The 26,323-nt window shown below is 44.1% G+C and overlaps 43 non-coding genes across 43 annotated transcripts; all 43 read left to right on the forward strand.

Annotated features, from left to right (window-relative positions):
- Positions 1–359: 359 nt before the first annotated feature.
- trnah-gug (transfer RNA histidin (anticodon GUG)) lies at positions 360–431 on the forward strand. Its single transcript has one exon. It is a non-coding gene; the product is annotated as a tRNA-His (tRNA).
- Positions 432–925: 494 nt separating this feature from the next.
- Positions 926–997, forward strand: trnah-gug (transfer RNA histidin (anticodon GUG)). Its single transcript has one exon. It is a non-coding gene; the product is annotated as a tRNA-His (tRNA).
- Positions 998–1,682: 685 nt separating this feature from the next.
- trnar-acg (transfer RNA arginine (anticodon ACG)) lies at positions 1,683–1,755 on the forward strand. The gene has a single exon. It is a non-coding gene; the product is annotated as a tRNA-Arg (tRNA).
- A 310-nt stretch (positions 1,756–2,065) lies between these two features.
- trnah-gug (transfer RNA histidin (anticodon GUG)) lies at positions 2,066–2,137 on the forward strand. The gene has a single exon. It is a non-coding gene; the product is annotated as a tRNA-His (tRNA).
- A 498-nt stretch (positions 2,138–2,635) lies between these two features.
- trnah-gug (transfer RNA histidin (anticodon GUG)) lies at positions 2,636–2,707 on the forward strand. The gene has a single exon. It is a non-coding gene; the product is annotated as a tRNA-His (tRNA).
- A 494-nt stretch (positions 2,708–3,201) lies between these two features.
- Positions 3,202–3,273, forward strand: trnah-gug (transfer RNA histidin (anticodon GUG)). Its single transcript has one exon. It is a non-coding gene; the product is annotated as a tRNA-His (tRNA).
- A 1,069-nt stretch (positions 3,274–4,342) lies between these two features.
- On the forward strand, positions 4,343–4,414 carry trnah-gug (transfer RNA histidin (anticodon GUG)). Its single transcript has one exon. It is a non-coding gene; the product is annotated as a tRNA-His (tRNA).
- A 115-nt stretch (positions 4,415–4,529) lies between these two features.
- Positions 4,530–4,602, forward strand: trnar-acg (transfer RNA arginine (anticodon ACG)). Its single transcript has one exon. It is a non-coding gene; the product is annotated as a tRNA-Arg (tRNA).
- Positions 4,603–5,482: 880 nt separating this feature from the next.
- On the forward strand, positions 5,483–5,554 carry trnah-gug (transfer RNA histidin (anticodon GUG)). Its single transcript has one exon. It is a non-coding gene; the product is annotated as a tRNA-His (tRNA).
- Positions 5,555–6,052: 498 nt separating this feature from the next.
- Positions 6,053–6,124, forward strand: trnah-gug (transfer RNA histidin (anticodon GUG)). Its single transcript has one exon. It is a non-coding gene; the product is annotated as a tRNA-His (tRNA).
- Positions 6,125–6,239: 115 nt separating this feature from the next.
- trnar-acg (transfer RNA arginine (anticodon ACG)) lies at positions 6,240–6,312 on the forward strand. The gene has a single exon. It is a non-coding gene; the product is annotated as a tRNA-Arg (tRNA).
- Positions 6,313–6,622: 310 nt separating this feature from the next.
- On the forward strand, positions 6,623–6,694 carry trnah-gug (transfer RNA histidin (anticodon GUG)). The gene has a single exon. It is a non-coding gene; the product is annotated as a tRNA-His (tRNA).
- A 1,064-nt stretch (positions 6,695–7,758) lies between these two features.
- Positions 7,759–7,830, forward strand: trnah-gug (transfer RNA histidin (anticodon GUG)). The gene has a single exon. It is a non-coding gene; the product is annotated as a tRNA-His (tRNA).
- A 1,066-nt stretch (positions 7,831–8,896) lies between these two features.
- On the forward strand, positions 8,897–8,968 carry trnah-gug (transfer RNA histidin (anticodon GUG)). Its single transcript has one exon. It is a non-coding gene; the product is annotated as a tRNA-His (tRNA).
- A 115-nt stretch (positions 8,969–9,083) lies between these two features.
- Positions 9,084–9,156, forward strand: trnar-acg (transfer RNA arginine (anticodon ACG)). The gene has a single exon. It is a non-coding gene; the product is annotated as a tRNA-Arg (tRNA).
- Positions 9,157–9,653: 497 nt separating this feature from the next.
- trnar-acg (transfer RNA arginine (anticodon ACG)) lies at positions 9,654–9,726 on the forward strand. Its single transcript has one exon. It is a non-coding gene; the product is annotated as a tRNA-Arg (tRNA).
- A 309-nt stretch (positions 9,727–10,035) lies between these two features.
- On the forward strand, positions 10,036–10,107 carry trnah-gug (transfer RNA histidin (anticodon GUG)). Its single transcript has one exon. It is a non-coding gene; the product is annotated as a tRNA-His (tRNA).
- A 498-nt stretch (positions 10,108–10,605) lies between these two features.
- On the forward strand, positions 10,606–10,677 carry trnah-aug (transfer RNA histidin (anticodon AUG)). The gene has a single exon. It is a non-coding gene; the product is annotated as a tRNA-His (tRNA).
- A 1,068-nt stretch (positions 10,678–11,745) lies between these two features.
- On the forward strand, positions 11,746–11,817 carry trnah-gug (transfer RNA histidin (anticodon GUG)). Its single transcript has one exon. It is a non-coding gene; the product is annotated as a tRNA-His (tRNA).
- A 494-nt stretch (positions 11,818–12,311) lies between these two features.
- Positions 12,312–12,383, forward strand: trnah-gug (transfer RNA histidin (anticodon GUG)). The gene has a single exon. It is a non-coding gene; the product is annotated as a tRNA-His (tRNA).
- Positions 12,384–13,452: 1,069 nt separating this feature from the next.
- On the forward strand, positions 13,453–13,524 carry trnah-gug (transfer RNA histidin (anticodon GUG)). The gene has a single exon. It is a non-coding gene; the product is annotated as a tRNA-His (tRNA).
- A 115-nt stretch (positions 13,525–13,639) lies between these two features.
- Positions 13,640–13,712, forward strand: trnar-acg (transfer RNA arginine (anticodon ACG)). The gene has a single exon. It is a non-coding gene; the product is annotated as a tRNA-Arg (tRNA).
- A 310-nt stretch (positions 13,713–14,022) lies between these two features.
- trnah-gug (transfer RNA histidin (anticodon GUG)) lies at positions 14,023–14,094 on the forward strand. Its single transcript has one exon. It is a non-coding gene; the product is annotated as a tRNA-His (tRNA).
- Positions 14,095–14,207: 113 nt separating this feature from the next.
- trnar-acg (transfer RNA arginine (anticodon ACG)) lies at positions 14,208–14,280 on the forward strand. Its single transcript has one exon. It is a non-coding gene; the product is annotated as a tRNA-Arg (tRNA).
- Positions 14,281–15,160: 880 nt separating this feature from the next.
- Positions 15,161–15,232, forward strand: trnah-gug (transfer RNA histidin (anticodon GUG)). Its single transcript has one exon. It is a non-coding gene; the product is annotated as a tRNA-His (tRNA).
- A 685-nt stretch (positions 15,233–15,917) lies between these two features.
- trnar-acg (transfer RNA arginine (anticodon ACG)) lies at positions 15,918–15,990 on the forward strand. Its single transcript has one exon. It is a non-coding gene; the product is annotated as a tRNA-Arg (tRNA).
- A 310-nt stretch (positions 15,991–16,300) lies between these two features.
- Positions 16,301–16,372, forward strand: trnah-gug (transfer RNA histidin (anticodon GUG)). The gene has a single exon. It is a non-coding gene; the product is annotated as a tRNA-His (tRNA).
- A 115-nt stretch (positions 16,373–16,487) lies between these two features.
- Positions 16,488–16,560, forward strand: trnar-acg (transfer RNA arginine (anticodon ACG)). Its single transcript has one exon. It is a non-coding gene; the product is annotated as a tRNA-Arg (tRNA).
- A 1,633-nt stretch (positions 16,561–18,193) lies between these two features.
- Positions 18,194–18,266, forward strand: trnar-acg (transfer RNA arginine (anticodon ACG)). The gene has a single exon. It is a non-coding gene; the product is annotated as a tRNA-Arg (tRNA).
- Positions 18,267–18,576: 310 nt separating this feature from the next.
- trnah-gug (transfer RNA histidin (anticodon GUG)) lies at positions 18,577–18,648 on the forward strand. The gene has a single exon. It is a non-coding gene; the product is annotated as a tRNA-His (tRNA).
- Positions 18,649–18,763: 115 nt separating this feature from the next.
- On the forward strand, positions 18,764–18,836 carry trnar-acg (transfer RNA arginine (anticodon ACG)). Its single transcript has one exon. It is a non-coding gene; the product is annotated as a tRNA-Arg (tRNA).
- An 880-nt stretch (positions 18,837–19,716) lies between these two features.
- On the forward strand, positions 19,717–19,788 carry trnah-gug (transfer RNA histidin (anticodon GUG)). The gene has a single exon. It is a non-coding gene; the product is annotated as a tRNA-His (tRNA).
- A 498-nt stretch (positions 19,789–20,286) lies between these two features.
- Positions 20,287–20,358, forward strand: trnah-gug (transfer RNA histidin (anticodon GUG)). The gene has a single exon. It is a non-coding gene; the product is annotated as a tRNA-His (tRNA).
- A 494-nt stretch (positions 20,359–20,852) lies between these two features.
- On the forward strand, positions 20,853–20,924 carry trnah-gug (transfer RNA histidin (anticodon GUG)). The gene has a single exon. It is a non-coding gene; the product is annotated as a tRNA-His (tRNA).
- A 1,069-nt stretch (positions 20,925–21,993) lies between these two features.
- trnah-gug (transfer RNA histidin (anticodon GUG)) lies at positions 21,994–22,065 on the forward strand. The gene has a single exon. It is a non-coding gene; the product is annotated as a tRNA-His (tRNA).
- Positions 22,066–22,180: 115 nt separating this feature from the next.
- trnar-acg (transfer RNA arginine (anticodon ACG)) lies at positions 22,181–22,253 on the forward strand. The gene has a single exon. It is a non-coding gene; the product is annotated as a tRNA-Arg (tRNA).
- Positions 22,254–22,563: 310 nt separating this feature from the next.
- trnah-gug (transfer RNA histidin (anticodon GUG)) lies at positions 22,564–22,635 on the forward strand. Its single transcript has one exon. It is a non-coding gene; the product is annotated as a tRNA-His (tRNA).
- A 113-nt stretch (positions 22,636–22,748) lies between these two features.
- trnar-acg (transfer RNA arginine (anticodon ACG)) lies at positions 22,749–22,821 on the forward strand. The gene has a single exon. It is a non-coding gene; the product is annotated as a tRNA-Arg (tRNA).
- Positions 22,822–23,701: 880 nt separating this feature from the next.
- Positions 23,702–23,773, forward strand: trnah-gug (transfer RNA histidin (anticodon GUG)). Its single transcript has one exon. It is a non-coding gene; the product is annotated as a tRNA-His (tRNA).
- Positions 23,774–24,271: 498 nt separating this feature from the next.
- On the forward strand, positions 24,272–24,343 carry trnah-gug (transfer RNA histidin (anticodon GUG)). The gene has a single exon. It is a non-coding gene; the product is annotated as a tRNA-His (tRNA).
- A 494-nt stretch (positions 24,344–24,837) lies between these two features.
- trnah-gug (transfer RNA histidin (anticodon GUG)) lies at positions 24,838–24,909 on the forward strand. The gene has a single exon. It is a non-coding gene; the product is annotated as a tRNA-His (tRNA).
- A 685-nt stretch (positions 24,910–25,594) lies between these two features.
- trnar-acg (transfer RNA arginine (anticodon ACG)) lies at positions 25,595–25,667 on the forward strand. Its single transcript has one exon. It is a non-coding gene; the product is annotated as a tRNA-Arg (tRNA).
- A 497-nt stretch (positions 25,668–26,164) lies between these two features.
- Positions 26,165–26,237, forward strand: trnar-acg (transfer RNA arginine (anticodon ACG)). The gene has a single exon. It is a non-coding gene; the product is annotated as a tRNA-Arg (tRNA).
- Positions 26,238–26,323: the final 86 nt, after the last annotated feature.

Consider the following 26,323-nt stretch of genomic DNA (forward strand, 5'->3'; position numbering starts at 1 on the left):
TGTCTGACTACAGATCAGAAGATTCTATGTTCGACTCCTGGCTCGCTCAACTCTTACTTTTCATTGTATAGTTCAACCTTTGTTTTCACAAGACTTTTGCACATGAATTCTTACAAAAATGGGAAAAGATAGATGCTATCTCCAGGATATTCGAAAACCTAATTTCCACTGAATTGATGTTCAACATTTATGAATTGTATCAGTTTCAAGGAGCACTGGTGGACAATTTTATACCCAGGACATTCATTTGACAGTTTCACAGCAGTCCTGGTTCAGCAGCCTGGTTTTCGATTTGGGTCTTTGTGGAAGCAGCAGCTGACAGTGATAGACAACTTTATCCACAAGAAAACAGCAGCGCAGCCGTGATCGTGTAGTGGTTAGTACTCTGCGTTGTGGTCGCAGCAACCCTGGTTCAAATCCGGGTCACGGCAGATGACTCAGCACTCTGCTTTAGGTTTTTACTGCCGATTGATAGAAAAGCCTTCCCCGTTCGAGGGACAATGACAATCCTCCACTAAGGCTTACAGAAGCTCGCTTTCCTTTGAGGGGCTTGTGGCGCAATGGCTACCGCGTCTGACTACGGATCAGAAGATTCTAGGTTCGGCTCCTGGCTAGCTCAACTCTTACTTTTCATTGTATAGTTCAACCTTTGTTTTCACCTGACTTTTGCACATGAATTCTTACAAAAATGGGAAAAGGTAGATGCTATCTCCAGGATATTCGAAAACCTAATTTCCACTGAATTGATTTTCAACATTTATGAATTGTATCAGTTTCAAGGAGCACTGGTGGACGATTTTATGCCCAGGACATTTGACAGTTTCACAGCAGTCCTGGTTCAGCAGCCTGGTTTTCGATTTGGGTCTTGGTGGAAGCAGCAGCTGACAGGGATAGACAACTTTATCCACAAGAAAGCAGAAGCGCAGCCGTGATTGTATAGTGGTGAGTATTCTGCGTTGTGGTCGCAGCAACCCTGGTTCAAATCCGGGTCACGGCAGTTGACTCAGCACTCTGCTTTAGGTTTTTACTGCCGATTGCTAGAAAAGCCTTCCCTCTTCGAGGGACAATGACAATCCTCCACTAAGGCTTACAGAAGCTCACTTTCATTTGAGGGGCTTGTGGCGCAATGGATAACGTGTCTGACTACAGATCAGAAGATTCTATGTTCGACTCCTGGCTCGCTCAACTCTTACTTTTCATTGTATAGTTCAACCTTTGTTTTCACATGACTTTTGCACATGAATTCTTACAAAAATGGGAAAAGATAGATGCTATCTCCAGGATATTCGAAAACCTAATTTCCACTGAATTGATGTTCAACATTTATGAATTGTATCAGTTTCAAGGAGCACTGGTGGACAATTTTATGCCCAGGACATTCATTTGACAGTTTCACAGCAGTCCTGGTTCAGCAGCCTGGTTTTCGATTTGGGTCTTGGTGGAAGCAGCAGCTGCCAGTGATAGACAACTTTATCCACAAGAAAACAGCAGCGCAGCCGTGATCGTGTAGTGGTTAGTACTCTGCGTTGTGGTCGCAGCAACCCTGGTTCAAATCTGGGTCACGGCAGATGACTCAGCACTCTGCTTTAGGTTTTTACTGCCGATTGATAGAAAAGCCTTCCTGGTTCGAGGGACAATGACAATCCTCCACTAAGGCTTACAGAAGCTCACTTTCCTTTGAGGGGCTTGTGGCGCAATGGATAACGCGTCTGACTACGGATCAGAAGATTCTAGGTTCGACTCCTGGCTAGCTCAACTCTTACTTTTCATTATATAGTTCAACCTTTGTTTTCACATGACTTTTGCACATGAATTCTTACAAAAATGGGAAAAGGTAGATGCTATCTCCAGGATATTCGAAAACCTAATTTCCACTGAATTGATGTTCAACATTTATGAATTGTATCAGTTTCAAGGAGCACTGGTGGACAATTTTATGCCCAGGACATTCATTAGACAGTTTCACAGCAGTCCTGGTTCAGCAGCCTGGTTTTCGATTTGGGTCTTGGTGGAAGCAGCAGCTGACAGTGATAGACAACTTCATCCACAAGAAAGCAGAAGAGCAGCCGTGATCGTATAGTGGTTAGTACTCTGCGTTGTGGTCGCAGCAACCCTGGTTCAAATCCGGGTCACGGCAGATGACTCAGCACTCTGCTTTAGGTTTTTACTGCCGATTGATAGAAAAGCCTTCCCTGTTCGAGGGACAATGACAATCCTCCACTAAGGCTTACAGAAGCTCACTTTCATTTGAGGGGCTTGTGGCGCAATGGATAACGTGTCTGACGACAGATCAGAAGATTCTATGTTCGACTCCTGGCTCGCTCAACTCTTACTTTTCATTGTATAGTTCAACCTTTGTTTTCACATGACTTTTGCACATGAATTCTTACAAAAATGGGAAAAGATAGATGCTATCTCCAGGATATTCGAAAACCTAATTTCCACTGAATTGATGTTCAACATTTATGAATTGTATCAGTTTCAAGGAGCACTGGTGGACAATTTTATACCCAGGACATTCATTTGACAGTTTCACAGCAGTCCTGGTTCAGCAGCCTGGTTTTCGATTTGGGTCTTTGTGGAAGCAGCAGCTGACAGTGATAGACAACTTTATCCACAAGAAAACAGCAGCGCAGCCGTGATCGTGTAGTGGTTAGTACTCTGCGTTGTGGTCGCAGCAACCCTGGTTCAAATCCGGGTCACGGCAGATGACTCAGCACTCTGCTTTAGGTTTTTACTGCCGATTGATAGAAAAGCCTTCCCCGTTCGAGGGACAATGACAATCCTCCACTAAGGCTTACAGAAGCTCGCTTTCCTTTGAGGGGCTTGTGGCGCAATGGCTAACGCGTCTGACTACGGATCAGAAGATTCTAGGTTCGGCTCCTGGCTAGCTCAACTCTTACTTTTCATTGTATAGTTCAACCTTTGTTTTCACCTGACTTTTGCACATGAATTCTTACAAAAATGGGAAAAGGTAGATGCTATCTCCAGGATATTCGAAAACCTAATTTCCACTGAATTGATTTTCAACATTTATGAATTGTATCAGTTTCAAGGAGCACTGGTGGACGATTTTATGCCCAGGACATTTGACAGTTTCACAGCAGTCCTGGTTCAGCAGCCTGGTTTTCGATTTGGGTCTTGGTGGAAGCAGCAGCTGACAGGGATAGACAACTTTATCCACAAGAAAGCAGAAGCGCAGCCGTGATTGTATAGTGGTTAGTATTCTGCGTTGTGGTCGCAGCAACCCTGGTTCAAATCCGGGTCACGGCAGTTGACTCAGCACTCTGCTTTAGGTTTTTACTGCCGATTGATAGAAAAGCCTTCCCTCTTCGAGGGACAATGACAATCCTCCACTAAGGCTTACAGAAGCTCACTTTCATTTGAGGGGCTTGTGGCGCAATGGATAACGTGTCTGACTACAGATCAGAAGATTCTATGTTCGACTCCTGGCTCGCTCAACTCTTACTTTTCATTGTATAGTTCAACCTTTGTTTTCACATGACTTTTGCACATGAATTCTTACAAAAATGGGAAAAGATAGATGCTATCTCCAGGATATTCGAAAACCTAATTTCCACTGAATTGATGTTCAACATTTATGAATTGTATCAGTTTCAAGGAGCACTGGTGGACAATTTTATGCCCAGGACATTCATTTGACAGTTTCACAGCAGTCCTGGTTCAGCAGCCTGGTTTTCGATTTGGGTCTTGGTGGAAGCAGCAGCTGACAGTGATAGACAACTTTATCCACAAGAAAACAGAAGCGCAGCCGTGATCGTATAGTGGTTAGTACTCTGCGTTGTGGTCACAGCAACCCTGGTTCAAATCCGGGTCACGGCAGATGACTCAGCACTCTGCTTTAGGTTTTTACTGCCGATTGATAGAAAAGCCTTCCCGGTTCGAGGGACAATGACAATCCTCCACTAAGGCTTACAGAAGCTCACTTTCCTTTGAGGGGCTTGTGTTCGCAATGGATAACGCGTCTGACTACGGATCAGAAGATTCTAGGTTCGACTCCTGGCTAGCTCAACTCTTACTTTTCATTATATAGTTCAACCTTTGTTTTCACATGACTTTTGCACATAAATTCTTACAAAAATGGGAAAAGGTAGATGCTATCTCCAGGATATTCGAAAACCTAATTTCCACTGAATTGATGTTCAACATTTATGAATTGTATCAGTTTCAAGGAGCACTGGTGGACAATTTTATGCCCAGGACATTCATTTGACAGTTTCACAGCAGTCCTGGTTCAGCAGCCTGGTTTTCGATTTGGGTCTTGGTGGAAGCAGCAGCTGACAGTGATAGACAACTTTATCCACAAGAAAGCAGAAGCGCAGCCGTGATCGTATAGTGGTTAGTACTCTGCGTTGTGGTCGCAGCAACCCTGGTTCAAATCCGGGTCACGGCAGATGACTCAGCACTCTGCTTTAGGTTTTTACTGCCGATTGATAGAAAAGCCTTCCCTGTTCGAGGGACAATGACAATCCTCCACTAAGGCTTACAGAAGCTCACTTTCCTTTAAGGGGCTTGTGGCGCAATGGATAACGCGTCTGACTACGGATCAGAAGATTCTAGGTTCGACTCCTGGCTAGCTCAACTCTTACTTTTCATTGTATAGTTCAACCTTTGTTTTCATATGACTTTTGCACATAAATTCTTACAAAAATGGGAAAAGGTAGATGCTATCTCCAGGATATTCGAAAACCTAATTTCCACTGAATTGATGTTCAACATTTATGAATTGTATCAGTTTCAAGGAGCACTGGTGGACAATTTTATGCCCAGGACATTCATTTGACAGTTTCACAGCAGTCCTGGTTCAGCAGCCTGGTTTTCAATTTGGGTCTTGGTGGAAGCAGCAGCTGACAGTGATAGACAACTTTATCCACAAGAAAGCAGAAGCGCAGCCGTGATCGTATAGTGGTTAGTACTCTGCGTTGTGGTCGCAGCAACCCTGGTTCAAATCCTGGTCACGGCAGATGACTCAGCACTCTGCTTTAGGTTTTTACTGCCGATTGATAGAAAAGCCTTCCCGGTTCGAGGGACAATGACAATCCTCCACTAAGGCTTACAGAAGCTCACTTTCCTTTGAGGGGCTTGTGGCGCAATGGATAAAGCGTCTGACTACGGATCAGAAGATTCTAGGTTCGACTCCTGGCTAGCTCAACTCTTACTTTTCATTATATAGTTCAACCTTTGTTTTCACATGACTTTTGCACATGAATTCTTACAAAAATGGGAAAAGGTAGATGCTATCTCCAGGATATTCGAAAACCTAATTTCCACTGAATTGATGTTCAACATTTATGAATTGTATCAGTTTCAAGGAGCACTGGTGGACAATTTTATGCCCAGGACATTCATTAGACAGTTTCACAGCAGTCCTGGTTCAGCAGCCTGGTTTTCGATTTGGGTCTTGGTGGAAGCAGCAGCTGACAGTGATAGACAACTTCATCCACAAGAAAGCAGAAGCGCAGCCGTGATCGTATAGTGGTTAGTACTCTGCGTTGTGGTCGCAGCAACCCTGGTTCAAATCCGGGTCACGGCAGATGACTCAGCACTCTGCTTTAGGTTTTTACTGCCGATTGATAGAAAAGCCTTCCCCGTTCGAGGGACAATGACAATCCTCCACTAAGGCTTACAGAAGCTCACTTTCATTTGAGGGGCTTGTGGCGCAATGGATAACATGTCTGACTACAGATCAGAAGATTCTATGTTCGACTCCTGGCTCGCTCAACTCTTACTTTTCATTGTATAGTTCAACCTTTGTTTTCACAAGACTTTTGCACATGAATTCTTACAAAAATGGGAAAAGATAGATGCTATCTCCAGGATATTCGAAAACCTAATTTCCACTGAATTGATGTTCAACATTTATGAATTGTATCAGTTTCAAGGAGCACTGGTGGACAATTTTATACCCAGGACATTCATTTGACAGTTTCACAGCAGTCCTGGTTCAGCAGCCTGGTTTTCGATTTGGGTCTTTGTGGAAGCAGCAGCTGACAGTGATAGACAACTTTATCCACAAGAAAACAGCAGCGCAGCCGTGATCGTGTAGTGGTTAGTACTCTGCGTTGTGGTCGCAGCAACCCTGGTTCAAATCCGGGTCACGGCAGATGACTCAGCACTCTGCTTTAGGTTTTTACTGCCGATTGATAGAAAAGCCTTCCTGGTTCGAGGGACAATGACAATCCTCCACTAAGGCTTACAGAAGCTCACTTTCCTTTGAGGGGCTTGTGGCGCAATGGATAACGCGTCTGACTACGGATCAGAAGATTCTAGGTTCGACTCCTGGCTAGCTCAACTCTTACTTTTCATTATATAGTTCAACCTTTGTTTTCACATGACTTTTGCACATGAATTCTTACAAAAATGGGAAAAGGTAGATGCTATCTCCAGGATATTCGAAAACCTAATTTCCACTGAATTGATGTTCAACATTTATGAATTGTATCAGTTTCAAGGAGCACTGGTGGACAATTTTATGCCCAGGACATTCATTAGACAGTTTCACAGCAGTCCTGGTTCAGCAGCCTGGTTTTCGATTTGGGTCTTGGTGGAAGCAGCAGCTGACAGTGATAGACAACTTCATCCACAAGAAAGCAGAAGAGCAGCCGTGATCGTATAGTGGTTAGTACTCTGCGTTGTGGTCGCAGCAACCCTGGTTCAAATCCGGGTCACGGCAGATGACTCAGCACTCTGCTTTAGGTTTTTACTGCCGATTGATAGAAAAGCCTTCCCTGTTCGAGGGACAATGACAATCCTCCACTAAGGCTTACAGAAGCTCACTTTCATTTGAGGGGCTTGTGGCGCAATGGATAACGTGTCTGACGACAGATCAGAAGATTCTATGTTCGACTCCTGGCTCGCTCAACTCTTACTTTTCATTGTATAGTTCAACCTTTGTTTTCACATGACTTTTGCACATGAATTCTTACAAAAATGGGAAAAGATAGATGCTATCTCCAGGATATTCGAAAACCTAATTTCCACTGAATTGATGTTCAACATTTATGAATTGTATCAGTTTCAAGGAGCACTGGTGGACAATTTTATACCCAGGACATTCATTTGACAGTTTCACAGCAGTCCTGGTTCAGCAGCCTGGTTTTCGATTTGGGTCTTTGTGGAAGCAGCAGCTGACAGTGATAGACAACTTTATCCACAAGAAAACAGCAGCGCAGCCGTGATCGTGTAGTGGTTAGTACTCTGCGTTGTGGTCGTAGCAACCCTGGTTCAAATCCGGGTCACGGCAGATGACTCAGCACTCTGCTTTAGGTTTTTACTGCCGATTGATAGAAAAGCCTTCCCCGTTCGAGGGACAATGACAATCCTCCACTAAGGCTTACAGAAGCTCGCTTTCCTTTGAGGGGCTTGTGGCGCAATGGCTAACGCGTCTGACTACGGATCAGAAGATTCTAGGTTCGGCTCCTGGCTAGCTCAACTCTTACTTTTCATTGTATAGTTCAACCTTTGTTTTCACCTGACTTTTGCACATGAATTCTTACAAAAATGGGAAAAGGTAGATGCTATCTCCAGGATATTCGAAAACCTAATTTCCACTGAATTGATTTTCAACATTTATGAATTGTATCAGTTTCAAGGAGCACTGGTGGACGATTTTATGCCCAGGACATTTGACAGTTTCACAGCAGTCCTGGTTCAGCAGCCTGGTTTTCGATTTGGGTCTTGGTGGAAGCAGCAGCTGACAGGGATAGACAACTTTATCCACAAGAAAGCAGAAGCGCAGCCGTGATTGTATAGTGGTTAGTATTCTGCGTTGTGGTCGCAGCAACCCTGGTTCAAATCCGGGTCACGGCAGTTGACTCAGCACTCTGCTTTAGGTTTTTACTGCCGATTGATAGAAAAGCCTTCCCTCTTCGAGGGACAATGACAATCCTCCACTAAGGCTTACAGAAGCTCACTTTCATTTGAGGGGCTTGTGGCGCAATGGATAACGTGTCTGACTACAGATCAGAAGATTCTATGTTCGACTCCTGGCTCGCTCAACTCTTACTTTTCATTGTATAGTTCAACCTTTGTTTTCACATGACTTTTGCACATGAATTCTTACAAAAATGGGAAAAGATAGATGCTATCTCCAGGATATTCGAAAACCTAATTTCCACTGAATTGATGTTCAACATTTATGAATTGTATCAGTTTCAAGGAGCACTGGTGGACAATTTTATGCCCAGGACATTCATTTGACAGTTTCACAGCAGTCCTGGTTCAGCAGCCTGGTTTTCGATTTGGGTCTTGGTGGAAGCAGCAGCTGCCAGTGATAGACAACTTTATCCACAAGAAAACAGCAGCGCAGCCGTGATCGTGTAGTGGTTAGTACTCTGCGTTGTGGTCGCAGCAACCCTGGTTCAAATCTGGGTCACGGCAGATGACTCAGCACTCTGCTTTAGGTTTTTACTGCCGATTGATAGAAAAGCCTTCCTGGTTCGAGGGACAATGACAATCCTCCACTAAGGCTTACAGAAGCTCACTTTCCTTTGAGGGGCTTGTGGCGCAATGGATAACGCGTCTGTCTACGGATCAGAACATTCTAGGTTCGACTCCTGGCTAGCTCAACTCTTACTTTTCATTATATAGTTCAACCTTTGTTTTCACATGACTTTTGCACATGAATTCTTACAAAAATGGGAAAAGGTAGATGCTATCTCCAGGATATTCGAAAACCTAATTTCCACTGAATTGATGTTCAACATTTATGAATTGTATCAGTTTCAAGGAGCACTGGTGGACAATTTTATGCCCAGGACATTCATTACAGTTTCACAGCAGTCCTGGTTCAGCAGCCTGGTTTTCGATTTGGGTCTTGGTGGAAGCAGCAGCTGACAGTGATAGACAACTTCATCCACAAGAAAGCAGAAGCGCAGCCGTGATCGTATAGTGGTTAGTACTCTGCGTTGTGGTCGCAGCAACCCTGGTTCAAATCCGGGTCACGGCAGATGACTCAGCACTCTGCTTTAGGTTTTTACTGCCGATTGATAGAAAAGCCTTCCCCGTTCGAGGGACAATGACAATCCTCCACTAAGGCTTACAGAAGCTCACTTTCATTTGAGGGGCTTGTGGCGCAATGGATAACGCGTCTGACTACGGATCAGAAGATTCTAGGTTCGACTCCTGGCTAGCTCAACTCTTACTTTTCATTATATAGTTCAACCTTTGTTTTCACATGACTTTTGCACATGAATTCTTACAAAAATGGGAAAAGGTAGATGCTATCTCCAGGATATTCGAAAACCTAATTTCCACTGAATTGATGTTCAACATTTATGAATTGTATCAGTTTCAAGGAGCACTGGTGGACAATTTTATACCCAGGACATTCATTTGACAGTTTCACAGCAGTCCTGGTTCAGCAGCCTGGTTTTCGATTTGGGTCTTTGTGGAAGCAGCAGCTGACAGTGATAGACAACTTCATCCACAAGAAAGCAGAAGCGCAGCTGTGATCGTATAGTGGTTAGTACTCTGCGTTGTGGTCGCAGCAACCCTGGTTCAAATCCGGGTCACGGCAGATGACTCAGCACTCTGCTTTAGGTTTTTACTGCCGATTGATAGAAAAGCCTTCCCGGTTCGAGGGACAATGACAATCCTCCACTAAGGCTTACAGAAGCTCACTTTCCTTTGAGGGGCTTGTGGTGCAATGGATAACGCGTCTGACTACGAATCAGAAGATTCTAGGTTCGACTCCTGGCTAGCTCAACTCTTACTTTTCATTATATAGTTCAACCTTTGTTTTCACATGACTTTTGCACATGAATTCTTACAAAAATGGGAAAAGGTAGATGCTATCTCCAGGATATTCGAAAACCTAATTTCCACTGAATTGATGTTCAACATTTATGAATTGTATCAGTTTCAAGGAGCACTGGTGACAATTTTATGCCCAGGACATTCATTTGACAGTTTCACAGCAGTCCTGGTTCAGCAGCCTGGTTTTCGATTTGGGTCTTGGTGGAAGCAGCAGCTGACAGTGATAGACAACTTTATCCACAAGAATGCAAAAGCGCAGCCGTGATCGTATAGTGGTTAGTACTCTGCGTTGTGGTCGCAGCAACCCTGGTTCAAATCCGGGTCACGGCAGATGACTCAGCACTCTGCTTTAGGTTTTTACTGCCGATTGATAGAAAAGCCTTCCCCGTTCGAGGGACAATGACAATCCTCCACTAAGGCTTACAGAAGCTCACTTTCCTTTGAGGGGCTTGTGGCGCAATGGATAAAGCGTCTGACTAGGGATCAGAAGATTCTAGGTTCGACTCCTGGCTAGCTCAACTCTTACTTTTCATTGTATAGTTCAACCTTTGTTTTCACATGACTTTTGCACATGAATTCTTACAAAAATGGGAAAAGGTAGATGCTATCTCCAGGATATTCGAAAACCTAATTTCCACTGAATTGATGTTCAACATTTATTAATTGTATCAGTTTCAAGGAGCACTGGTGGACAATTTTATGCCCAGGACATTCATTTGACAGTTTCACAGCAGTCCTGGTTCAGCAGCCTGGTTTTCGATTTGGGTCTTGGTGGAAGCAGCAGCTGACAGTGATAGACAACTTTATCCACAAGAAAGCAGAAGCGCAGCCGTGATCGTATAGTGGTTAGCACTCTGCGTTATGGTCGCAGCAACCCTGGTTCAAATCCAGGTCACGGCAGATGACTCAGCACTCTGCTTTAGGTTTTTACTGCTGATTGATAGAAAAGCCTTCCCTGTTCGAGGGACAATGACAATCCTCCACTAAGGCTTACAGAAGCTCACTTTCCTTTGAGGGGCTTGTGGCGCAGTGGATAAAGCGTCTGACTACGGATCAGAAGATTCTAGGTTCGACTCCTGGCTATCTCAACTCTTACTTTTCATTGTATAGTTCAACCTTTGTTTTCACATGACTTTTGCACATGAATTCTTACAAAAATGGGAAAAGGTAGATGCTATCTCCAGGATATTCGAAAACCTAATTTCCACTGAATTGATGTTCAACATTTATGAATTATATCAGTTTCAAGGAGCACTGGTGGACAATTTTATGCCCAGGACATTCATTTGACAGTTTCACAGCAGTCCTGGTTCAGCAGCCTGGTTTTCGATTTGGGTCTTGGTGGAAGCAGCAGCTGACAGTGATAGACAACTTTATCCACAAGAAAGCAGAAGCGCAGGCGTGATCGTATAGTGGTTAGTACTCTGCGTTGTGGTCGCAGCAACCCTGGTTCAAATCCGGGTCACGGCAGATGACTCAGCACTCTGCTTTAGGTTTTTACTGCCGATTGATAGAAAAGCCTTCCCCGTTCGAGGGACAATGACAATCCTCCACTAAGGCTTACAGAAGCTCACTTTCCTTTGAGGGGCTTGTGGCGCAATGGATAACGTGTCGGACTACAGATCAGAAGATTCTATGTTCGACTCCTGGCTCGCTCAACTCTTACTTTTCATTGTATAGTTCAACCTTTGTTTTCACATGACTTTTGCACATGAATTCTTGCAAAAATGGGAAAAGGTAGATGCTATCTCCAGGATATTCGAAAACCTAATTTCCACTGAATTGATGTTCAACATTTATGAATTGTATCAGTTTCAAGGAGCACTGGTGGACAATTTTATGCCCAGGACATTCATTTGACAGTTTCACAGCAGTCCTGGTTCAGCAGCCTGGTTTTCGATTTGGGTCTTGGTGGAAGCAGCAGCTGACAGTGATAGACAACTTTATCCACAAGAAAGCAGAAGCGCAGCCGTGATCGTATAGTGGTTAGTACTCTGCGTTGTGGTCGCAGCAACCCTGGTTCAAATCCGGGTCACGGCAGATGACTCAGCACTCTGCTTTAGGTTTTTACTGCCGATTGATAGAAAAGCCTTCCCTGTTCGAGGGACAATGACAATCCTCCACTAAGGCTTACAGAAGCTCACTTTCCTTTGAGGGGCTTGTGGCGCAATGGATAACGCGTCTGACTACGGATCAGAAGATTCTAGGTTCGGCTCCTGGCTAGCTCAACTCTTACTTTTCATTGTATAGTTCAACCTTTGTTTTCACCTGACTTTTGCACATGAATTCTTACAAAAATGGGAAAAGGTAGATGCTATCTCCAGGATATTCGAAAACCTAATTTCCACTGAATTGATTTTCAACATTTATGAATTGTATCAGTTTCAAGGAGCACTGGTGGACGATTTTATGCCCAGGACATTTGACAGTTTCACAGCAGTCCTGGTTCAGCAGCCTGGTTTTCGATTTGGGTCTTGGTGGAAGCAGCAGCTGACAGGGATAGACAACTTTATCCACAAGAAAGCAGAAGCGCAGCCGTGATCGTATAGTGGTTAGTATTCTGCGTTGTGGTCGCAGCAACCCTGGTTCAAATCCGGGTCACGGCAGATGACTCAGCACTCTGCTTTAGGTTTTTACTGCCGATTGATAGAAAAGCCTTCCCTCTTCGAGGGACAATGACAATCCTCCACTAAGGCTTACAGAAGCTCACTTTCATTTGAGGGGCTTGTGGCGCAATGGATAACGTGTCTGACTACAGATCAGAAGATTCTATGTTCGACTCTTGGCTCGCTCAACTCTTACTTTTCATTGTATAGTTCAACCTTTGTTTTCACATGACTTTTGCACATGAATTCTTACAAAAATGGGAAAAGATTGATGCTATCTCCAGGATATTCGAAAACCTAATTTCCACTGAATTGATGTTCAACATTTATGAATTGTATCAGTTTCAAGGAGCACTGGTGGACAATTTTATGCCCAGGACATTCATTTGACAGTTTCACAGCAGTCCTGGTTCAGCAGCCTGGTTTTCGATTTGGGTCTTGGTGGAAGCAGCAGCTGACAGTGATAGACAACTTTATCCACAAGAAAACAGAAGCGCAGCCGTGATCGTATAGTGGTTAGTACTCTGCGTTGTGGTCACAGCAACCCTGGTTCAAATCCGGGTCACGGCAGATGACTCAGCACTCTGCTTTAGGTTTTTACTGCCGATTGATAGAAAAGCCTTCCCGGTTCGAGGGACAATGACAATCCTCCACTAAGGCTTACAGAAGCTCACTTTCCTTTGAGGGGCTTGTGTTCGCAATGGATAACGCGTCTGACTACGGATCAGAAGATTCTAGGTTCGACTCCTGGCTAGCTCAACTCTTACTTTTCATTATATAGTTCAACCTTTGTTTTCACATGACTTTTGCACATAAATTCTTACAAAAATGGGAAAAGGTAGATGCTATCTCCAGGATATTCGAAAACCTAATTTCCACTGAATTGATGTTCAACATTTATGAATTGTATCAGTTTCAAGGAGCACTGGTGGACAATTTTATGCCCAGGACATTCATTTGACAGTTTCACAGCAGTCCTGGTTCAGCAGCCTGGTTTTCGATTTGGGTCTTGGTGGAAGCAGCAGCTGACAGTGATAGACAACTTTATCCACAAGAAAGCAGAAGCGCAGCCGTGATCGTATAGTGGTTAGTACTCTGCGTTGTGGTCGCAGCAACCCTGGTTCAAATCCGGGTCACGGCAGATGACTCAGCACTCTGCTTTAGGTTTTTACTGCCGATTGATAGAAAAGCCTTCCCTGTTCGAGGGACAATGACAATCCTCCACTAAGGCTTACAGAAGCTCACTTTCCTTTAAGGGGCTTGTGGCGCAATGGATAACGCGTCTGACTACGGATCAGAAGATTCTAGGTTCGACTCCTGGCTAGCTTAACTCTTACTTTTCATTGTATAGTTCAACCTTTGTTTTCACATGACTTTTGCACATAAATTCTTACAAAAATGGGAAAAGGTAGATGCTATCTCCAGGATATTCGAAAACCTAATTTCCACTGAATTGATGTTCAACATTTATGAATTGTATCAGTTTCAAGGAGCACTGGTGGACAATTTTATGCCCAGGACATTCATTTGACAGTTTCACAGCAGTCCTGGTTCAGCAGCCTGGTTTTCGATTTGGGTCTTGGTGGAAGCAGCAGCTGACAGTGATAGACAACTTTATCCACAAGAAAGCAGAAGCGCAGCCGTGATCGTACAGTGGTTAGTACTCTGCGTTGTGGTCGCAGCAACCCTGGTTCAAATCCGGGTCACGGCAGATGACTCAGCACTCTGCTTTAGGTTTTTACTGCCGATTGATAGAAAAGCCTTCCGTTCGAGGGACAATGACAATCCTCCACTAAGGCTTACAGAAGCTCACTTTCCTTTGAGGGGCTTGTGGCGCAATGGATAATGCGTCTGACTACGGATCAGAAGATTCTAGGTTCGACTCCTGGCTAGCTCAACTCTTTCTTTTCATTGTATAGTTCAACCTTTGTTTTCACATGACTTTTGCACATGAATTCTTACAAAAATGGGAAAAGGTAGATGCTATCTCCAGGATATTCGAAAACCTAATTTCCACTGAATTGATGTTCAACATTTATGAATTGTATCAGTTTCAAGGAGCACTGGTGGACAATTTTATGCCCAGGACATTCATTTGACAGTTTCACAGCAGTCCTGGTTCAGCAGCCTGGTTTTCGATTTGGGTCTTGGTGGAAGCAGCAGCTGCCAGTGATAGACAACTTTATCCACAAGAAAACAGCAGCGCAGCCGTGATCGTGTAGTGGTTAGTACTCTGCGTTGTGGTCGCAGCAACCCTGGTTCAAATCTGGGTCACGGCAGATGACTCAGCACTCTGCTTTAGGTTTTTACTGCCGATTGATAGAAAAGCCTTCCTGGTTCGAGGGACAATGACAATCCTCCACTAAGGCTTACAGAAGCTCACTTTCCTTTGAGGGGCTTGTGGCGCAATGGATAACGCGTCTGACTACGGATCAGAAGATTCTAGGTTCGACTACTGGCTAGCTCAACTCTTACTTTTCATTATATAGTTCAACCTTTGTTTTCACATGACTTTTGCACATGAATTCTTACAAAAATGGGAAAAGGTAGATGCTATCTCCAGGATATTCGAAAACCTAATTTCCACTGAATTGATGTTCAACATTTATGAATTGTATCAGTTTCAAGGAGCACTGGTGGACAATTTTATGCCCAGGACATTCATTAGACAGTTTCACAGCAGTCCTGGTTCAGCAGCCTGGTTTTCGATTTGGGTCTTGGTGGAAGCAGCAGCTGACAGTGATAGACAACTTCATCCACAAGAAAGCAGAAGTGCAGCCGTGATCGTATAGTGGTTAGTACTCTGCGTTGTGGTCGCAGCAACCCTGGTTCAAATCCGGGTCACGGCAGATGACTCAGCACTCTGCTTTAGGTTTTTACTGCCGATTGATAGAAAAGCCTTCCCCGTTCGAGGGACAATGACAATCCTCCACTAAGGCTTACAGAAGCTCACTTTCATTTGAGGGGCTTGTGGCGCAATGGATAACGTGTCTGACTACAGATCAGAAGATTCTAGGTTCGACTCCTGGCTCGCTCAACTCTTACTTTTCATTGTATAGTTCAACCTTTGTTTTCACATGACTTTTGCACATGAATTCTTACAAAAATGGGAAAAGATAGATGCTATCTCCAGGATATTCGAAAACCTAATTTCCACTGAATTGATGTTCAACATTTATGAATTGTATCAGTTTCAAGGAGCACTGGTGGACAATTTTATGCCCAGGACATTCATTTGACAGTTTCACAGCAGTCCTGGTTCAGCAGCCTGGTTTTCGATTTGGGTCTTGGTGGAAGCAGCAGCTGCCAGTGATAGACAACTTTATCCACAAGAAAACAGCAGCGCAGCCGTGATCGTGTAGTGGTTAGTACTCTGCGTTGTGGTCGCAGCAACCCTGGTTCAAATCTGGGTCACGGCAGATGACTCAGCACTCTGCTTTAGGTTTTTACTGCCGATTGATAGAAAAGCCTTCCTGGTTCGAGGGACAATGACAATCCTCCACTAAGGCTTACAGAAGCTCACTTTCCTTTGAGGGGCTTGTGGCGCAATGGATAACGCGTCTGACTACGGATCAGAAGATTCTAGGTTCGACTCCTGGCTAGCTCAACTCTTACTTTTCATTATATAGTTCAACCTTTGTTTTCACATGACTTTTGCACATGAATTCTTACAAAAATGGGAAAAGGTAGATGCTATCTCCAGGATATTCGAAAACCTAATTTCCACTGAATTGATGTTCAACATTTATGAATTGTATCAGTTTCAAGGAGCACTGGTGGACAATTTTATGCCCAGGACATTCATTAGACAGTTTCACAGCAGTCCTGGTTCAGCAGCCTGGTTTTCGATTTGGGTCTTGGTGGAAGCAGCAGCTGACAGTGATAGACAACTTCATCCACAAGAAAGCAGAAGCGCAGCCGTGATCGTATAGTGGTTAGTACTCTGCGTTGTGGTCGCAGCAACCCTGGTTCAAATCCGGGTCACGGCAGATGACTCAGCACTCTGCTTTAGGTTTTTACTGCCGATTGATAGAAAAGCCTTCCCCGTTCGAGGGACAATGACAATCCTCCACTAAGGCTTACAGAAGCTCACTTTCATTTGAGGGGCTTGTGGCGCAATGGATAACGCGTCTGACTACGGATCAGAAGATTCTAGGTTCGACTCCTGGCTAGCTCAACTCTTTCTTTTCATTGTATAGTTCAACCTTTGTTTTCACATGACTTTTGCACATGAATTCTTACAAAAATGGGAAAAGGTAGATGCTATCTCCAGGATATTCGAAAACCTAATTTCCACTGAATTGATGTTCAACATTTATGAATTGTATCAGTTTCAAGGAGCACTGGTGGACAATTTTATACCCAGGACATTCATTTGACAGTTTCACAGCAGTCCTGGTTCAGCAGCCTGGTTTTCGATTTGGGTCTTGGTGGAAGCAGCAGCTGCCAGTGATAGACAACTTTATCCACAAGAAAACAGCAGCGCAGCCGTGATCGTGTAGTGGTTAGTACTCTGCGTTGTGGTCGCAGCAACCCTGGTTCAAATCTGGGTCACGGCAGATGACTCAGCACTCTGCTTTAGGTTTTTACTGCCGATTGATAGAAAAGCCTTCCCGGTTCGAGGGACAATGACAATCCTCCACTAAGGCTTACAGAAGCTCACTTTCCTTTGAGGGGCTTGTGGCGCAATGGATAACGCGTCTGACTACGGATCAGAAGATTCTAGGTTCGGCTCCTGGCTAGCTCAACTCTTACTTTTCATTGTATAGTTCAACCTTTGTTTTCACCTGACTTTTGCACATGAATTCTTACAAAAATGGGAAAAGGTAGATGCTATCTCCAGGATATTCGAAAACCTAATTTCCACTGAATTGATTTTCAACATTTATGAATTGTATCAGTTTCAAGGAGCACTGGTGGACGATTTTATGCCCAGGACATTTGACAGTTTCACAGCAGTCCTGGTTCAGCAGCCTGGTTTTCGATTTGGGTCTTGGTGGAAGCAGCAGCTGACAGGGATAGACAACTTTATCCACAAGCAAGCAGAAGCGCAGCCGTGATTGTATAGTGGTTAGTATTCTGCGTTGTGGTCGCAGCAACCCTGATTCAAATCCGGGTCACGGCAGTTGACTCAGCACTCTGCTTTAGGTTTTTACTGCCGATTGCTAGAAAAGCCTTCCCTCTTCGAGGGACAATGACAATCCTCCACTAAGGCTTACAGAAGCTCACTTTCATTTGAGGGGCTTGTGGCGCAATGGATAACGTGTCTGACTACAGATCAGAAGATTCTATGTTCGACTCCTGGCTCGCTCAACTCTTACTTTTCATTGTATAGTTCAACCTTTGTTTTCACATGACTTTTGCACATGAATTCTTACAAAAATGGGAAAAGATAGATGCTATCTCCAGGATATTCGAAAACCTAATTTCCACTGAATTGATGTTCAACATTTATGAATTGTATCAGTTTCAAGGAGCACTGGTGGACAATTTTATGCCCAGGACATTCATTTGACAGTTTCACAGCAGTCCTGGTTCAGCAGCCTGGTTTTCGATTTGGGTCTTGGTGGAAGCAGCAGCTGACAGTGATAGACAACTTTATCCACAAGAAAACAGCAGCGCAGCCGTGATCGTGTAGTGGTTAGTACTCTGCGTTGTGGTCGCAGCAACCCTGGTTCAAATCTGGGTCACGGCAGATGACTCAGCACTCTGCTTTAGGTTTTTACTGCCGATTGATAGAAAAGCCTTCCTAGTTCGAGGGACAATGACAATCCTCCACTAAGGCTTACAGAAGCTCACTTTCCTTTGAGGGGCTTGTGGCGCAATGGATAACGCGTCTGACTACGGATCAGAAGATTCTAGGTTCGACTCCTGGCTAGCTCAACTCTTACTTTTCATTATATAGTTCAACCTTTGTTTTCACATGACTTTTGCACATGAATTCTTACAAAAATGGGAAAAGGTAGATGCTATCTCCAGGATATTCGAAAACCTAATTTCCACTGAATTGATGTTCAACATTTATGAATTGTATCAGTTTCAAGGAGCACTGGTGGACAATTTTATGCCCAGGACATTCATTAGACAGTTTCACAGCAGTCCTGGTTCAGCAGCCTGGTTTTCGATTTGGGTCTTGGTGGAAGCAGCAGCTGACAGTGATAGACAACTTCATCCACAAGAAAGCAGAAGCGCAGCCGTGATCGTATAGTGGTTAGTACTCTGCGTTGTGGTCGCAGCAACCCTGGTTCAAATCCGGGTCACGGCAGATGACTCAGCACTCTGCTTTAGGTTTTTACTGCCGATTGATAGAAAAGCCTTCCCCGTTCGAGGGACAATGACAATCCTCCACTAAGGCTTACAGAAGCTCACTTTCATTTGAGGGGCTTGTGGCGCAATGGATAACGCGTCTGACTACGGATCAGAAGATTCTAGGTTCGACTCCTGGCTAGCTCAACTCTTACTTTTCATTGTATAGTTCAACCTTTGTTTTCACATGACTTTTGCACATGAATTCTTACAAAAATGGGAAAAGGTAGATGCTATCTCCAGGATATTCGAAAACCTAATTTCCACTGAATTGATGTTCAACATTTATGAATTGTATCAGTTTCAAGGAGCACTGGTGGACAATTTTATACCCAGGACATTCATTTGACAGTTTCACAGCAGTCCTGGTTCAGCAGCCTGGTTTTCGATTTGGGTCTTGGTGGAAGCAGCAGCTGCCAGTGATAGACAACTTTATCCACAAGAAAACAGCAGCGGAGCCGTGATCGTGTAGTGGTTAGTACTCTGCGTTGTGGTCGCAGCAACCCTGGTTCAAATCTGGGTCACGGCAGATGACTCAGCACTCTGCTTTAGGTTTTTACTGCCGATTGATAGAAAAGCCTTCCCGGTTCGAGGGACAATGACAATCCTCCACTAAGGCTTACAGAAGCTCACTTTCCTTTGAGGGGCTTGTGGCGCAATGGATAACGCGTCTGACTACGGATCAGAAGATTCTAGGTTCGACTACTGGCTAGCTCAACTCTTACTTTTCATTATATAGTTCAACCTTTGTTTTCACATGACTTTTGCACATGAATTCTTACAAAAATGGGAAAAGGTAGATGCTATCTCCAGGATATTCGAAAACCTAATTTCCACTGAATTGATGTTCAACATTTATGAATTGTATCAGTTTCAAGGAGCACTGGTGGACAATTTTATGCCCAGGACATTCATTAGACAGTTTCACAGCAGTCCTGGTTCAGCAGCCTGGTTTTCGATTTGGGTCTTGGTGGAAGCAGCAGCTGACAGTGATAGACAACTTCATCCACAAGAAAGCAGAAGCGCAGCCGTGATCGTATAGTGGTTAGTACTCTGCGTTGTGGTCGCAGCAACCCTGGTTCAAATCCGGGTCACGGCAGATGACTAAGCACTCTGCTTTAGGTTTTTACTGCCGATTGATAGAAAAGCCTTCCCCGTTCGAGGGACAATGACAATCCTCCACTAAGGCTTACAGAAGCTCACTTTCATTTGAGGGGCTTGTGGCGCAATGGATAACGTGTCTGACTACAAATCAGAAGATTCTAGGTTCGACTCCTGGCTCGCTCAACTCTTACTTTTCATTGTATAGTTCAACCTTTGTTTTCACATGACTTTTGCACATGAATTCTTACAAAAATGGGAAAAGATAGATGCTATCTCCAGGATATTCGAAAACCTAATTTCCACTGAATTGATGTTCAACATTTATGAATTGTATCAGTTTCAAGGAGCACTGGTGGACAATTTTATACCCAGGACATTCATTTGACAGTTTCACAGCAGTCCTGGTTCAGCAGCCTGGTTTTCGATTTGGGTCTTTGTGGAAGCAGCAGCTGACAGTGATAGACAACTTTATCCACAAGAAAACAGCAGCGCAGCCGTGATCGTGTAGTGGTTAGTACTCTGCGTTGTGGTCGCAGCAACCCTGGTTCAAATCCGGGTCACGGCAGATGACTCAGCACTCTGCTTTAGGTTTTTACTGCCGATTGATAGAAAAGCCTTCCCCGTTCGAGGGACAATGACAATCCTCCACTAAGGCTTACAGAAGCTCGCTTTCCTTTGAGGGGCTTGTGGCGCAATGGCTAACGCGTCTGACTACGGATCAGAAGATTCTAGGTTCGGCTCCTGGCTAGCTCAACTCTTACTTTTCATTGTATAGTTCAACCTTTGTTTTCACCTGACTTTTGCACATGAATTCTTACAAAAATGGGAAAAGGTAGATGCTATCTCCAGGATATTCGAAAACCTAATTTCCACTGAATTGATTTTCAACATTTATGAATTGTATCAGTTTCAAGGAGCACTGGTGGACGATTTTATGCCCAGGACATTTGACAGTTTCACAGCAGTCCTGGTTCAGCAGCCTGGTTTTCGATTTGGGTCTTGGTGGAAGCAGCAGCTGACAGGGATAGACAACTTTATCCACAAGAAAGCAGAAGCGCAGCCGTGATTGTATAGTGGTTAGTATTCTGCGTTGTGGTCGCAGCAACCCTGGTTCAAATCCGGGTCACGGCAGTTGACTCAGCACTCTGCTTTAGGTTTTTACTGCCGATTGATAGAAAAGCCTTCCCTCTTCGAGGGACAATGACAATCCTCCACTAAGGCTTACAGAAGCTCACTTTCATTTGAGGGGCTTGTGGCGCAATGGATAACGTGTCTGACTACAGATCAGAAGATTCTATGTTCGACTCTTGGCTAGCTCAACTCTTACTTTTCATTGTATAGTTCAACCTTTGTTTTCACATGACTTTTGCACATGAATTCTTACAAAAATGGGAAAAGATTGATGCTATCTCCAGGATATTCGAAAACCTAATTTCCACTGAATTGATGTTCAACATTTATGAATTGTATCAGTTTCAAGGAGCACTGGTGGACAATTTTATGCCCAGGACATTCATTTGACAGTTTCACAGCAGTCCTGGTTCAGCAGCCTGGTTTTCGATTTGGGTCTTGGTGGAAGCAGCAGCTGACAGTGATAGACAACTTTATCCACAAGAAAACAAAAGCGCAGCCGTGATCGTATAGTGGTTAGTACTCTGCGTTGTGGTCACAGCAACCCTGGTTCAAATCCGGGTCACGGCAGATGACTCAGCACTCTGCTTTAGGTTTTTACTGCCGATTGATAGAAAAGCCTTCCCGGTTCGAGGGACAATGACAATCCTCCACTAAGGCTTACAGAAGCTCACTTTCCTTTGAGGGGCTTGTGTTCGCAATGGATAACGCGTCTGACTACGGATCAGAAGATTCTAGGTTCGACTCCTGGCTAGCTCAACTCTTACTTTTCATTATATAGTTCAACCTTTGTTTTCACATGACTTTTGCACATAAATTCTTACAAAAATGGGAAAAGGTAGATGCTATCTCCAGGATATTCGAAAACCTAATTTCCACTGAATTGATGTTCAACATTTATGAATTGTATCAGTTTCAAGGAGCACTGGTGGACAATTTTATGCCCAGGACATTCATTTGACAGTTTCACAGCAGTCCTGGTTCAGCAGCCTGGTTTTCGATTTGGGTCTTGGTGGAAGCAGCAGCTGACAGTGATAGACAACTTTATCCACAAGAAAGCAGAAGCGCAGCCGTGATCGTATAGTGGTTAGTACTCTGCGTTGTGGTCGCAGCAACCCTGGTTCAAATCCGGGTCACGGCAGATGACTCAGCACTCTGCTTTAGGTTTTTACTGCCGATTGATAGAAAAGCCTTCCCTGTTCGAGGGACAATGACAATCCTCCACTAAGGCTTACAGAAGCTCACTTTCCTTTAAGGGGCTTGTGGCGCAATGGATAACGCGTCTGACTACGGATCAGAAGATTCTAGGTTCGACTCCTGGCTAGCTTAACTCTTACTTTTCATTGTATAGTTCAACCTTTGTTTTCACATGACTTTTGCACATAAATTCTTACAAAAATGGGAAAAGGTAGATGCTATCTCCAGGATATTCGAAAACCTAATTTCCACTGAATTGATGTTCAACATTTATGAATTGTATCAGTTTCAAGGAGCACTGGTGGACAATTTTATGCCCAGGACATTCATTTGACAGTTTCACAGCAGTCCTGGTTCAGCAGCCTGGTTTTCGATTTGGGTCTTGGTGGAAGCAGCAGCTGACAGTGATAGACAACTTTATCCACAAGAAAGCAGAAGCGCAGCCGTGATCGTATAGTGGTTAGTACTCTGCGTTGTGGTCGCAGCAACCCTGGTTCAAATCCGGGTCACGGCAGATGACTCAGCACTCTGCTTTAGGTTTTTACTGCCGATTGATAGAAAAGCCTTCCGTTCGAGGGACAATGACAATCCTCCACTAAGGCTTACAGAAGCTCACTTTCCTTTGAGGGGCTTGTGGCGCAATGGATAATGCGTCTGACTACGGATCAGAAGATTCTAGGTTCGACTCCTGGCTAGCTCAACTCTTTCTTTTCATTGTATAGTTCAACCTTTGTTTTCACATGACTTTTGCACATGAATTCTTACAAAAATGGGAAAAGGTAGATGCTATCTCCAGGATATTCGAAAACCTAATTTCCACTGAATTGATGTTCAACATTTATGAATTGTATCAGTTTCAAGGAGCACTGGTGGACAATTTTATGCCCAGGACATTCATTTGACAGTTTCACAGCAGTCCTGGTTCAGCAGCCTGGTTTTCGATTTGAGTCTTGGTGGAAGCAGCAGCTGCCAGTGATAGACAACTTTATCCACAAGAAAACAGCAGCGCAGCCGTGATCGTGTAGTGGTTAGTACTCTGCGTTGTGGTCGCAGCAACCCTGGTTCAAATCTGGGTCACGGCAGATGACTCAGCACTCTGCTTTAGGTTTTTACTGCCGATTGATAGAAAAGCCTTCCTGGTTCGAGGGACAATGACAATCCTCCACTAAGGCTTACAGAAGCTCACTTTCCTTTGAGGGGCTTGTGGCGCAATGGATAACGCGTCTGACTACGGATCAGAAGATTCTAGGTTCGACTACTGGCTAGCTCAACTCTTACTTTTCATTATATAGTTCAACCTTTGTTTTCACATGACTTTTGCACATGAATTCTTACAAAAATGGGAAAAGGTAGATGCTATCTCCAGGATATTCGAAAACCTAATTTCCACTGAATTGATGTTCAACATTTATGAATTGTATCAGTTTCAAGGAGCACTGGTGGACAATTTTATGCCCAGGACATTCATTAGACAGTTTCACAGCAGTCCTGGTTCAGCAGCCTGGTTTTCGATTTGGGTCTTGGTGGAAGCAGCAGCTGACAGTGATAGACAACTTCATCCACAAGAAAGCAGAAGTGCAGCCGTGATCGTATAGTGGTTAGTACTCTGCGTTGTGGTCGCAGCAACCCTGGTTCAAATCCGGGTCACGGCAGATGACTCAGCACTCTGCTTTAGGTTTTTACTGCCGATTGATAGAAAAGCCTTCCCCGTTCGAGGGACAATGACAATCCTCCACTAAGGCTTACAGAAGCTCACTTTCATTTGAGGGGCTTGTGGCGCAATGGATAACGTGTCTGACTACAGATCAGAAGATTCTAGGTTCGACTCCTGGCTCGCTCAACTCTTACTTTTCATTGTATAGTTCAACCTTTGTTTTCACATGACTTTTGCACATGAATTCTTACAAAAATGGGAAAAGATAGATGCTATCTCCAGGATATTCGAAAACCTAATTTCCACTGAATTGATGTTCAACATTTATGAATTGTATCAGTTTCAAGGAGCACTGGTGGACAATTTTATACCCAGGACATTCATTTGACAGTTTCACAGCAGTCCTGGTTCAGCAGCCTGGTTTTCGATTTGGGTCTTTGTGGAAGCAGCAGCTGACAGTGATAGACAACTTTATCCACAAGAAAACAGCAGCGCAGCCGTGATCGTGTAGTGGTTAGTACTCTGCGTTGTGGTCGCAGCAACCCTGGTTCAAATCCGGGTCACGGCAGATGACTCAGCACTCTGCTTTAGGTTTTTACTGCCGATTGATAGAAAAGCCTTCCCCGTTCGAGGGACAATGACAATCCTCCACTAAGGCTTACAGAAGCTCGCTTTCCTTTGAGGGGCTTGTGGCGCAATGGCTAACGCGTCTGACTACGGATCAGAAGATTCTAGGTTCGGCTCCTGGCTAGCTCAACTCTTACTTTTCATTGTATAGTTCAACCTTTGTTTTCACCTGACTTTTGCACATGAATTCTTACAAAAATGGGAAAAGGTAGATGCTATCTCCAGGATATTCGAAAACCTAATTTCCACTGAATTGATTTTCAACATTTATGAATTGTATCAGTTTCAAGGAGCACTGGTGGACGATTTTATGCCCAGGACATTTGACAGTTTCACAGCAGTCCTGGTTCAGCAGCCTGGTTTTCGATTTGGGTCTTGGTGGAAGCAGCAGCTGACAGGGATAGACAACTTTATCCACAAGAAAGCAGAAGCGCAGCCGTGATTGTATAGTGGTTAGTATTCTGCGTTGTGGTCGCAGCAACCCTGGTTCAAATCCGGGTCACGGCAGTTGACTCAGCACTCTGCTTTAGGTTTTTACTGCCGATTGCTAGAAAAGCCTTCCCTCTTCGAGGGACAATGACAATCCTCCACTAAGGCTTACAGAAGCTCACTTTCATTTGAGGGGCTTGTGGCGCAATGGATAACGTGTCTGACTACAGATCAGAAGATTCTATGTTCGACTCCTGGCTCGCTCAACTCTTACTTTTCATTGTATAGTTCAACCTTTGTTTTCACATGACTTTTGCACATGAATTCTTACAAAAATGGGAAAAGATAGATGCTATCTCCAGGATATTCGAAAACCTAATTTCCACTGAATTGATGTTCAACATTTATGAATTGTATCAGTTTCAAGGAGCACTGGTGGACAATTTTATGCCCAGGACATTCATTTGACAGTTTCACAGCAGTCCTGGTTCAGCAGCCTGGTTTTCGATTTGGGTCTTGGTGGAAGCAGCAGCTGCCAGTGATAGACAACTTTATCCACAAGAAAACAGCAGCGCAGCCGTGATCGTGTAGTGGTTAGTACTCTGCGTTGTGGTCGCAGCAACCCTGGTTCAAATCTGGGTCACGGCAGATGACTCAGCACTCTGCTTTAGGTTTTTACTGCCGATTGATAGAAAAGCCTTCCTAGTTCGAGGGACAATGACAATCCTCCACTAAGGCTTACAGAAGCTCACTTTCCTTTGAGGGGCTTGTGGCGCAATGGATAACGCGTCTGACTACGGATCAGAAGATTCTAGGTTCGACTCCTGGCTAGCTCAACTCTTACTTTTCATTATATAGTTCAACCTTTGTTTTCACATGACTTTTGCACATGAATTCTTACAAAAATGGGAAAAGGTAGATGCTATCTCCAGGATATTCGAAAACCTAATTTCCACTGAATTGATGTTCAACATTTATGAATTGTATCAGTTTCAAGGAGCACTGGTGGACAATTTTATGCCCAGGACATTCATTAGACAGTTTCACAGCAGTCCTGGTTCAGCAGCCTGGTTTTCGATTTGGGTCTTGGTGGAAGCAGCAGCTGACAGTGATAGACAACTTCATCCACAAGAAAGCAGAAGCGCAGCCGAGATCGTATAGTGGTTAGTACTCTGCGTTGTGGTCGCAGCAACCCTGGTTCAAATCCGGGTCACGGCAGATGACTCAGCACTCTGCTTTAGGTTTTTACTGCCGATTGATAGAAAAGCCTTCCCCGTTCGAGGGACAATGACAATCCTCCACTAAGGCTTACAGAAGCTCACTTTCATTTGAGGGGCTTGTGGCGCAATGGATAACGCGTCTGACTACGGATCAGAAGATTCTAGGTTCGACTCCTGGCTAGCTCAACTCTTACTTTTCATTGTATAGTTCAACCTTTGTTTTCACATGACTTTTGCACATGAATTCTTACAAAAATGGGAAAAGGTAGATG

This window comes from Festucalex cinctus, chromosome 1 (assembly GCF_051991245.1).
Source record: "Festucalex cinctus isolate MCC-2025b chromosome 1, RoL_Fcin_1.0, whole genome shotgun sequence".
Taxonomy (NCBI): Eukaryota; Metazoa; Chordata; class Actinopteri; order Syngnathiformes; family Syngnathidae; genus Festucalex; species Festucalex cinctus.